This window comes from Paramisgurnus dabryanus, chromosome 9, assembly GCF_030506205.2.
Source record: "Paramisgurnus dabryanus chromosome 9, PD_genome_1.1, whole genome shotgun sequence".
NCBI lineage: Eukaryota > Metazoa > Chordata > Actinopteri > Cypriniformes > Cobitidae > Paramisgurnus > Paramisgurnus dabryanus.
Genome location: NC_133345.1, coordinates 14,564,858 through 14,574,857, shown reverse-complemented (window position 1 = coordinate 14,574,857; position 10,000 = coordinate 14,564,858). Strand labels below are relative to the sequence as shown.

Genomic DNA, 10,000 nt, shown 5'->3' with positions numbered 1-10,000 from the left:
CGAGGAATTTTTTCACCCACTTTACTCAACACATCAACCCCACAAAGCAGTGAAGTATTTCAATCTTGAAAAGATGCAAAAGGCAGCGGCTTCCCATACCGGGAGTCAAACCCGGGCCGCCTGGATGAAAATCAGAAATCCTAACCGCTAGACCATATGGGACAACACACCTAGGCACCTGTGTTGTGGAGGTGGAGAGAGTGGCAATTTCAGGCCTTACTGGCATTTTGCTTTCAGAACGTTGTCCTTTTGTGACTTGAGATTTTGGTGAGCAGTTAACCTGGGCCACCCGAGTGTCGGCAAGCCAGTTGTTCTGGCTGCACTGCTCAATCAGACAGATCTATGTGTCACCCCATGTTTGTCCACATTAGCACTGTTTGGCGTTAAAGATTGTTCCTTCCCTCTTTGCGTCGCTGAGGAAAAAATTGAGAATATACAGTGATGTGTCAGAAATCAATTTCCTTCCACTGTTCCATCTGCAGTAGTCCACCACTTTTCCCATAAAAAAAGAGTGGAGTCGCAAGCCCCCCAATTTTTAAAGCAATCCAGAAAGAATTTCTATATTTCTCTGCATGTGTAAGCATGAAACGTGTACAAAAGGGACAACGTGCGTCTTAGGAGTCGTCTGCTGTAAACGGTTTGTTGGGATGATCCAATCAGCCTGGGTCTACACAGCCAGAACAGGTGCCAAATTGCGTGCGTTAGATCTCGTGGCGCAAAGGTAGCGCGTCTGACTCCAGATCAGAAGGTTGCGTGTTCAAATCACGTCGGGATCAGTGGTTGTTTCTTGCAGTTATGTAACATCTGGCTGGACATCCACTGGAGGTCTCTTCAGTCTGGGTCGTTAACGGTTTCATGCTGTGACCCTAGAATGAGTTTTGTCACCAGGTCTGCTCGGACGCTTTCATCAGAAGATCCTAATCTCCTGATAACACACATTTCCAGACCTATTGACTCTCTCTCTGGCTGTTTTATTGTGCCAATCGAAGCAGATTAACACCTCAAAGCAAACTTCAAACCGTGAGCAGAGACGAAGCAGCCATGACACAAAAATGTGTCTGTCTCACAGCTAAGACCAAAATAAATTGGTTTAAATTGTATATATTATATATCCTTGTATTGCATGTTTGTATCTGTAATGAACCACTTTCTTGTAACACTATAGGGATGCTTTGTTCATCTTAGCATGTCTCATAATTCACATTCATGAGATTACTATTTGATGTGTGTTTCAAACCATACCTTGTTTACACTCTTAATAATCCCCTTTTCCTTTCCTGATCAATGATGTGCATCATCTTACCATAACTGATATCAAACTTGTTAAATATTAATCCAAATTATTATTTAACAAAATCTTTAGCATAGTCCATCTATGCAAATGAGTCTGGTAAAACAAAGACAAAGTTTTCCTACTCTATCAACACCCTTTTGGATTGGTCATCTGAACTTCAAGGGGTTGGTCTAAACTCAGGTTAAGAGGCCCGCACCCCAATTCATCGATGCTCATCAGCACACAGTTGGCCTACAGTTCTCGACGACACGCCGTTCACGGCGTGGAGCTGAGCTCCCAGCTCAGCTTCCTGCTGTGGGACCCCTATCCTTCTATTTTCGGGCACCCTGACACTTGGACAAACTTTAACAAATTGGATAAATTAATCGCCACAGATTAACCAGACCGACGGATTAACCCAAAAAGGAACAACTCCTACGGACACCTCCAAGGACTCCGTCACGTGACCACAAACTCAGGAACTCTCTTCCTCGCATACGCGCACATACAGCTGGACGTACACACGTGCCTCACAAAAGCCAAACGCAAGTATCGCTTGTTCATTCGCTGTAAAAAGTTATTGCCCCTTTTAATTAAGGTGATTCTTAGAGTTCTCATGATTTGTGCAGAAGTTAAGTCTATAGTGATATTGCCCTTCTTTTACTCTCTCTCTCTTAATTTTTCATTCTTTCTCTTTCATATATGGTTTCTTGTTTGTTGTTTGTATGTATAGTTAGTCTTGTGTGTTTCTGTAATGTAACGTAGTTTAATAAACCGGTTTTGCATTTTCACAATTGAATTGTTTCTGTGTTCAATGCTCACGAAATTAAAGTCACTATTTCTGCCTTTTGATCCAGCTACACGCTGCAAGTAGCACTGTATATCAGTAAGAAGGTTAATTTTAAAGGCCATGAAATTAACATTTCTTAGACGTTAATATACGATTATGGATATATGTCTTCGGTGGACGAACATATTAATTAATTGTTATTATTAATTCTGCTACGCCAGGTAAAACCTGATAAACTTGTATAATTAATTACAGTTAGTTATACATAATATTCCCTTTTGAGCTAAAATCTAAGATTCCCTTGGGAATCCCCGTAGTATTACAGTCGGAGGTTTATAGTGTTTCAAATAACTTTATTCCCCTCCTCCCGCTGAATCGCTACATATTAATGGTGGAGAATGCGGGCAGATTTAAACATTATTTCTGAGCAAAAACAGTTAACAGGTCAAATGTGTTTTGCATTGGGTGAATGAAAAGAACTATCAGCTATAACTGTGTTCGTTCTTATATTGGTATGAATGAAAATGTAATTTCCTGTATCATTTTCAGGACATAACAGACTTGCGCCCCTGTTATGTATAGTTAACTGCAGTCTTTAAGGTAACCGCATTACCGTCTGATTCCGCCTAATAAAGAGTATAATTCCTTTATTTAGAGCGAAGCGGTGGTCGAGTGAGTACTCCCATCTGATAAGGCCTTTTTGTTAAATCTCCAGGAAATGATTTACAATTAGAGAAGCTGTCTATTGTATTTTTCCATTTTATTCACGTACGTGGATTTTTAAAATTTTAAGCACCGAGGGTAAGACTTTTCAATTTTAAAGGAGATAAACCTTGATCAAGTAACTTATGTCAACGGAGAAGAAAGCCCGTTAGACTTCTATTTATTGTGTGTCCCGGTAACGTAAGCCAAAACTGGCACCGGACGAACACAGCTCAAATTACATCCGTAGTCTTAGCAACGCAGCGGTCGCCGATGTAATTATTGTATGGAAGCGAATCTTTGTCAGTTTAAAGCGTACTACCTAGTTCTAACACTAGATGTCAGTCCTGAGTGTCTAACACTTCTCCTTCTCTCTCACTTTACGCCTGACTTCCGCTTTCTTTGTTTGTTGGGCGAAATATCGCCATCTGGTGGGGAAAGTTCGTTTGGTCCTCTCATAAACTCTTTTGGGTGTGTATGACAGGAGTCAAACTGGGATTTCTGACCTTACTTCGATATCTAGGTTATTTTACTACTTTGTAGTTTTGTTTCCTACATATTGAATGTTATGGTCTTAAATTATAAATAATAATTAATATTGCTGTGGCTTTATTAATTTATTATTTCTTTCTTTATTTTTTTTTATTTTGATTTATCTTATTTTTATTTTATTTCATTTCATTTTTGCTGTTCTCTCTCACTCCTTAGTACTTCTTATTCTCTTTTCTATTGTAGAGATCATATTTTAATTAAGTTTAAATTTAAATTGAATGCAGTTTGATTTATTTTTACATTTTAATTGAATCAATTCTTTACTGTGAATAGAATCTAGCCCCATAAGTCCCATTCTCAGTGAATTAATTTATGTTTTAACCGGTGCAATAGGATAAGCCCCCTGTCCCTTGCAAGTTGGGCCTAGCCCAGCCACTCTAGCTAAGCCACTCCCCTAGCTCGCATGACTTCATAGTGCCCTCTCCCAGTAAGGCCCTGTCATTAAATCTAGGGTAGAGAACCTGCTAAGCTAAAACAGGGATCCCCTTTTCATCCCTATTTTCATCTCCTATCCTTTTCATTTCTCAGCCTTCTGACTTTGTCTGTTTGGCTGTCTTATTTTCTTTTCAGTTTTATTTTTATTTGAATCTCTTTTATTTTTATCCATTTTATTTTATTTGTTTTATTTTCAGTAATTTATCTTTCTCACCTTCTATTTGCTTTTTATTTTATTTTAATTTATCATTATAATTAATTAACTTTAATTATTTTGATCTTATTTTATTTTGGGCTGAAAGACCATATCTGCACAAACTATGAGAAAATGTATTAGTAATGCGAACGATTAACCAAATGTCTGAAGCGACCAATAGGTTAAAACACATCGTCCATTCACTAAACTTTTTCCCTTTTTACCCACACTAATTATCTGCGCCGCCGAAGCAAGGCCCCGATAATAGTTTTTATTTGTGCCACTAGCTAATCACGTCAGTTAGACCCACATAGCCCATATTTTTATTTATTTATTTTAGCTCGTTAAAATTCTGCGGACTTGTATTGGCTCTTTGTGTTTTGTCACCCACCAGTGCGCCAACGTGTCCAGATCACCCAGCCCTGCCAACCACTGTGAGCAGCTGGAGGCATGGCTCAACGATCCGACATCTGACCTCCTGCCCAATGTCGCCAACGATCTGCAGCGCCGAGACCAAGAGCAACGGGATGGCAACCTGGACGAGATCATAGCCCGTGATTCAACGCAGAGCTACAGCCACAAGGAGATGGCAAGGATCACAGGTGCCATCGCTCACAACCTCATCATCCAGCTAAAGCGGGACGAAAGGAACGTCGCTTACCTGGAACAGGATGCAGCAACGCTAAAGCTCCAAGCAAAGGAAGCCTGGAGGAATCAGGAGGACGTGCAGACTCGTCTAGATCGGCTGACACAGGAATCCAAGGATCAGCAGCAGCTGATTGAGGAGGAACACAAGAGGATAAAGAATGAGGCGGGACAACTTCACAAGGCCATCTCGCAACTCCACACAGACACCGAGCACAGAGAGCAGCAGGAAAAGACCGCCAAAGAGGAGCTGGGAAAGCTCCTGCAGGCCAAAAGTCTTCTGGTAAGAGCCAAGGCAGAACAGAAAAAACGTGATGCCTAGTCCAAGGCCTTCGAAAACCACCTGCAAGCTGCTCAAGCTGAAATTCAAGTTCTTGTTCAGCAACATCACCAACCTAAGGACGAACGTGATTCCGTCCAAAAAAGAACTTTTATATGGTTTCAGAATGCAAGCTGAACCATTGAGAGAGAAAGCATCATTCTCCTCTCATCCAATCAGTGTCTCTGCACTCCCCCACCAAAGTTTCCTGCTGAAAAAGAGGGGGGTGAGAGCCCACTGTTAAGAACTTTGCCAGCCAGCGTCCACAACCCTCTCACAAGAACACAAGGGGGGTGGGGCCAACACCTTTCCCAATGATGTCTACAGACACATGGCGTGGCCCAAAGACCTTGACAAGCTGGCTAGAAACAGTCCAACATTTAGTCCAAACACTGCAGGTGTCCATGACATCCACGCTTACCTGCAGAACATTGACTTTTATGTGCACACGCTGCCGAATGTAACCACGAGAGACCAGCTGTATCTGCTATGGATTACTTCCAGCCGTTAGGTGAGGAGCTCCCTATACCAGCAGTCAGAAAGTGTCAAGTTGGATTATAAGCAGCTGCATATGGCCTTGATAGAAGAGTTTTCAGATCCAGAATCACGATGAGGACTAATCGCTGCAATGGACTTAAAACAAAGCAGAAATGAAACTCCACAGGCCTACTACTACAACTGACTTTCAGTCTACTCCAGCTCACAAAACGAGCCAAGAATGGAGGAAACATCAAGATCCTCCCCCTGCAAAGCTTTATTTTACCGTAATGCAACACTTAGGATTTATGGCCTACCCTCACCTGACGACAACCAGACAGCTGCAGGACTTCGTCCATAAAGCCTACGGTAAACAAAAGCCACCTCTGAAAAGACTGTCATCCTTTCTTTCTCTGAAAATTACCCCAAAACGGCCACTGGAGGGCGAACAACAGCGCCACAGTGAAGGACATTTCAGCAGAGAGCCAAGAGGGTCGAAGGACTTCACAGCCAAGATCATCAGACAGCCAGAGGACAGCGTCCATGGAAACCATCCTGCCCCTGTCAGAATGAGAAGTCCAAACAGTCAACAGATGGACCAGGTTCGACACACAGTGAACAAAGCTAAGTCTGAACTGTCACAAAAGCAAAGCGACACATACACATCTGAGTCAGCAGAGATTTTGAAAATAGTGAAGAAGTCAAATCCAAAGGAGGCCTCACAAGGAGGACCGCGAGGATGAACCAAACTATTTATCACTAGCAGCAGCACTGGAATACAGCAAGAACTTTCCAGAAAACCCTCCTGCAAGCAACACTTAAATCTCTGGCACTCATCACGTTACCATCGATCCAGTCACCGCAAAAATCAGAGACTTTGGCACACAAACTGTATTTCAAACATCAACCAGTCAGATTTAGCAGGTACCAGAAAAGTGCTGTGTTAGACATCTGTTTCCCTACAGAATCACTGAAGACCAGCCTTAACTGCCTTTCAGTTACCACACAAAACCTGGTACTAAGGCCCTGGGAAACCTGAATGAGAGAGGAGTAGCTAAAAGACTCTATTTAGCAACCACCGTGAAACACAAGGTCAGAGTGGAAACCCTCGCCAACACTGGAGCTGATCTAATGCTGATGTCATTCCAGCTTTTCACAAGACTCCAGAACAAAGATGAAGCACAAGATCTGACCCTCAAACCACAAAGGTGTATGCTGAATATGCAGTCTCACAGCCAAACTGCAACAGGTGCTTTCCATCCACCTGACCATCGGTCCTATGAGACTTCTACACCCTGTGTAAATCTCACCAGTGGACACATATCCTCTTTTCATTGGCAAAGACTTGTTAGATAGTTTTGAGCCTTTAACAGACTTTAAAAAGTAAAAATTTGGGGCTCAGGTGAGAGAACTTCTACCTTTTCACTCAGAAAATCATCTGAAGTACATTGCCAAGTCACAAAGTTATGGATTACCCAGCAGCCAGTCGCGAGAACATCGTCTCAGACCAAAAGTTCAAGTTCACTGTTGTGCACATTACAAACAATCCACCCACCCGCCCAACTGTGATTGCATTGTCCTGCGGCCAACACACGCCCACCACCACAGTGCCCATCACATAGCCACTTACACTGGCTCCACATATCTCAAACAGTGACATAGCTGCATTACATGCCTCTGACACCACCATACAAGCTATGTCAACCACCTCTCAGACCCCTCCACCTGCCCTATCATGAACTCTGACCTCATTGCTACACCAGCCCTTAAATGTCTTAACGACATGTAACACCTGCTGCATATACAACATCACATCCTCTTATATGTCCCTGACGACCGCACTACACCAAAGCATGTGGTTCTTCATTGACATAGGGGGGTCCTACAGATGTATGCGCATGACACAGCATGTGCCAGACACCAAGTCGCAAGAGCCACGTACAAACCACTGAAACAGGTGGCATACTGGCCCTGGATGCAGCAGGACTTAGCAGAATGCATCAAAGGATGCCTGGTTTGCTGCTAACTACAATCGGCTAACCCAAACCACAGAGCACCACTGCAAAGAACAGGTGCTAATTTTGGTCAGACTTTAAGACTTTTAGGCTGGGTAAACTGCTACCCTGGTCGACCAGGGGCAACAAACATTTTCTCATGGTCATTTGCCAATTCACACAGTGGGTCGAGCCTCCCAGCACCCAACGACACTGCTCAAAACACAGCACCTCTACACATGATCCACATCTTCGCCAGGTTCAAACTGCCACTGGAAGTCAACTCAGATAGAGGTACCCATTTCACCGCTGAAATTATTAAAGATGTGTGGAAACCCCTAGGCGCACACGCCCAACTCCACATCAGCATCATCCCTCCTCATCGGACCAAGTTAAAGAACCAAGCAGACTGTGGCTAGCATGTTAAAGAAATGTGTCTCAGCAAATCAGATGGACTTTGATCGGAAACTCCCCTTTAGTGTTATGGCTATCAGATCGACCCCAAATTAATTTACTGGTGTGTCTCCCTTCAAACCATTGACGGGACGGCAGATGACACTGCCAGTACACCTGTTGTACCAACCTTGAGATTCCAATCTCATCACAGCCAACACCACTCACCAGAATCCCAATGAACTTCACAGGCATCTGGAACCCTTCGCTTCCGCCCGGGAACAGCTACAGAAGATGGCTGAGGGCTAGAAGGCATACTACGACTGGAAGTCATCATGAGAGGAACTGGACGCGTGGATGACGATGTTTGGTACAACAGCTTTGCACAGCCACTTCACACAACTCACCAGTGACTGTCAAAGGAAGTTCTGCCACGCTGGACAGGACCCCATCAGATTGTGGACAAAATCTCTGCTGTTGCATACCAGACCAGGATGGACAGGGATGAGAAAGAAACAATCTTCAGATGGGTCCATTATAACACAACCAACACACTAAACATTGAGGCATAACAGAAAAGGGGGGACTAGTTCCAACTAGACCAAACCGCCTCCTTACTGCCTCCCCACCAAACAAGCAGCTGCATCTTGCATCAAACCTGCGCAGGTGCAGCCGCACAAAAGACATTCACCATCTCTGCCCAAGCATTCCTTTTTATTTTTAAGGACAACACTGATGACATCTATGGGCTGCAGCCCATGAAGATCGACTCCCAGTGTTCCGCTTCGGTTAAACCACTAGCCGAGGCCACTAACACTCGTAGGTGACTGATGGCTGTTTAACACCCCAGCCTACACAAACACGTTAACCTACAAACCACCCACATCAGTCTGCACAACCAGACAAAGTGGATTCAAACTCCAAAGGATGTGATTCTCCACATCGATGACCTGGTACTTGATCACCTTCCCAGTGAGTAGTACCACATCAAAGTGGAAATCTCAACTTTCTTCAGGGACCACCACTTCATTGTAAACCCTGAACTGAAAATGAGGATTGCGTAAGGGGGGGACCCAACTAGTTGATGTCAAAGACTTCAACACTGTCCTCCAGAGACTCGCTCGGATGCCCGCTACAGACAGCCTTTGTGTTGTCTGATCTTGGACCGCTACTGACATGGTACTGTGCCTCTCCGCAGGAATAGGATACGTCCTTACTCTCAGCCTAGCCTTCATCCCATAATGAAGATTTAACATGATGCAAGAGTTCAGTGAACAGGTGCACAGCTGTCCTCCTGTTGGACATTCAAATGGAACCGTGGAAGGCAGCACACCCAGGCAGAGCCAGAGCCCAATCTCATTCAAATCACCCTTTGCCTGTTTGACAGAACGCTGCAGACAATTAAGATACACCTGCCATCCAGACTTCATGACCTGCCTGATCATCGCCCGCCAAAGTCTCCCTGGACTTTAACGGTCGTGAAGGGGGGAATATGTAACATCTGGCTGGACATCCACTGGAGGTCTCTTCAGTCTGGGTCGTTAACGGTTTCATGCTGTGACCCTAGAATGAGTTTTGTCACCAGGTCTGCTCGGACGCTTTCATCAGAAGATCCTAATCTCCTGATAACACACATTTCCAGACCTATTGACTCTCTCTCTGGCTGTTTTATTGTGCCAATCGAAGCAGATTAACACCTCAAAGCAAACTTCAAACCGTGAGCAGAGACGAAGCAGCCATGACACAAAAATGTGTCTGTCTCACAGCTAAGACCAAAATAAATTGGTTTAAATTGTATATATTATATATCCTTGTATTGCATGTTTGTATCTGTAATGAACCACTTTCTTGTAACACTATAGGGATGCTTTGTTCATCTTAGCATGTCTCATAATTCACATTCATGAGATTACTATTTGATGTGTGTTTCAAACCATACCTTGTTTACACTCTTAATAATCCCCTTTTCCTTTCCTGATCAATGATGTGCATCATCTTACCATAACTGATATCAAACTTGTTAAATATTAATCCAAATTATTATTTAACAAAATCTTTAGCATAGTCCATCTATGCAAATGAGTCTGGTAAAACAAAGACAAAGTTTTCCTACTCTATCAACACCCTTTTGGATTGGTCATCTGAACTTCAAGGGGTTGGTCTAAACTCAGGTTAAGAGGCCCGCACCCCAATTCATCGATGCTCATCAGCACACAGTTGGCCT

General features: G+C 43.5%; 2 non-coding genes across 2 annotated transcripts; one reads left to right on the top strand and one right to left on the bottom strand.

Moving 5' to 3' along the window:
* Positions 1–90: 90 nt before the first annotated feature.
* Positions 91–162, bottom strand: trnae-uuc (transfer RNA glutamic acid (anticodon UUC)). The gene has a single exon. It is a non-coding gene; the product is annotated as a tRNA-Glu (tRNA).
* A 542-nt stretch (positions 163–704) lies between these two features.
* trnaw-cca (transfer RNA tryptophan (anticodon CCA)) lies at positions 705–776 on the top strand. Its single transcript has one exon. It is a non-coding gene; the product is annotated as a tRNA-Trp (tRNA).
* The last annotated feature ends 9,224 nt before the right edge of the window (positions 777–10,000 follow it).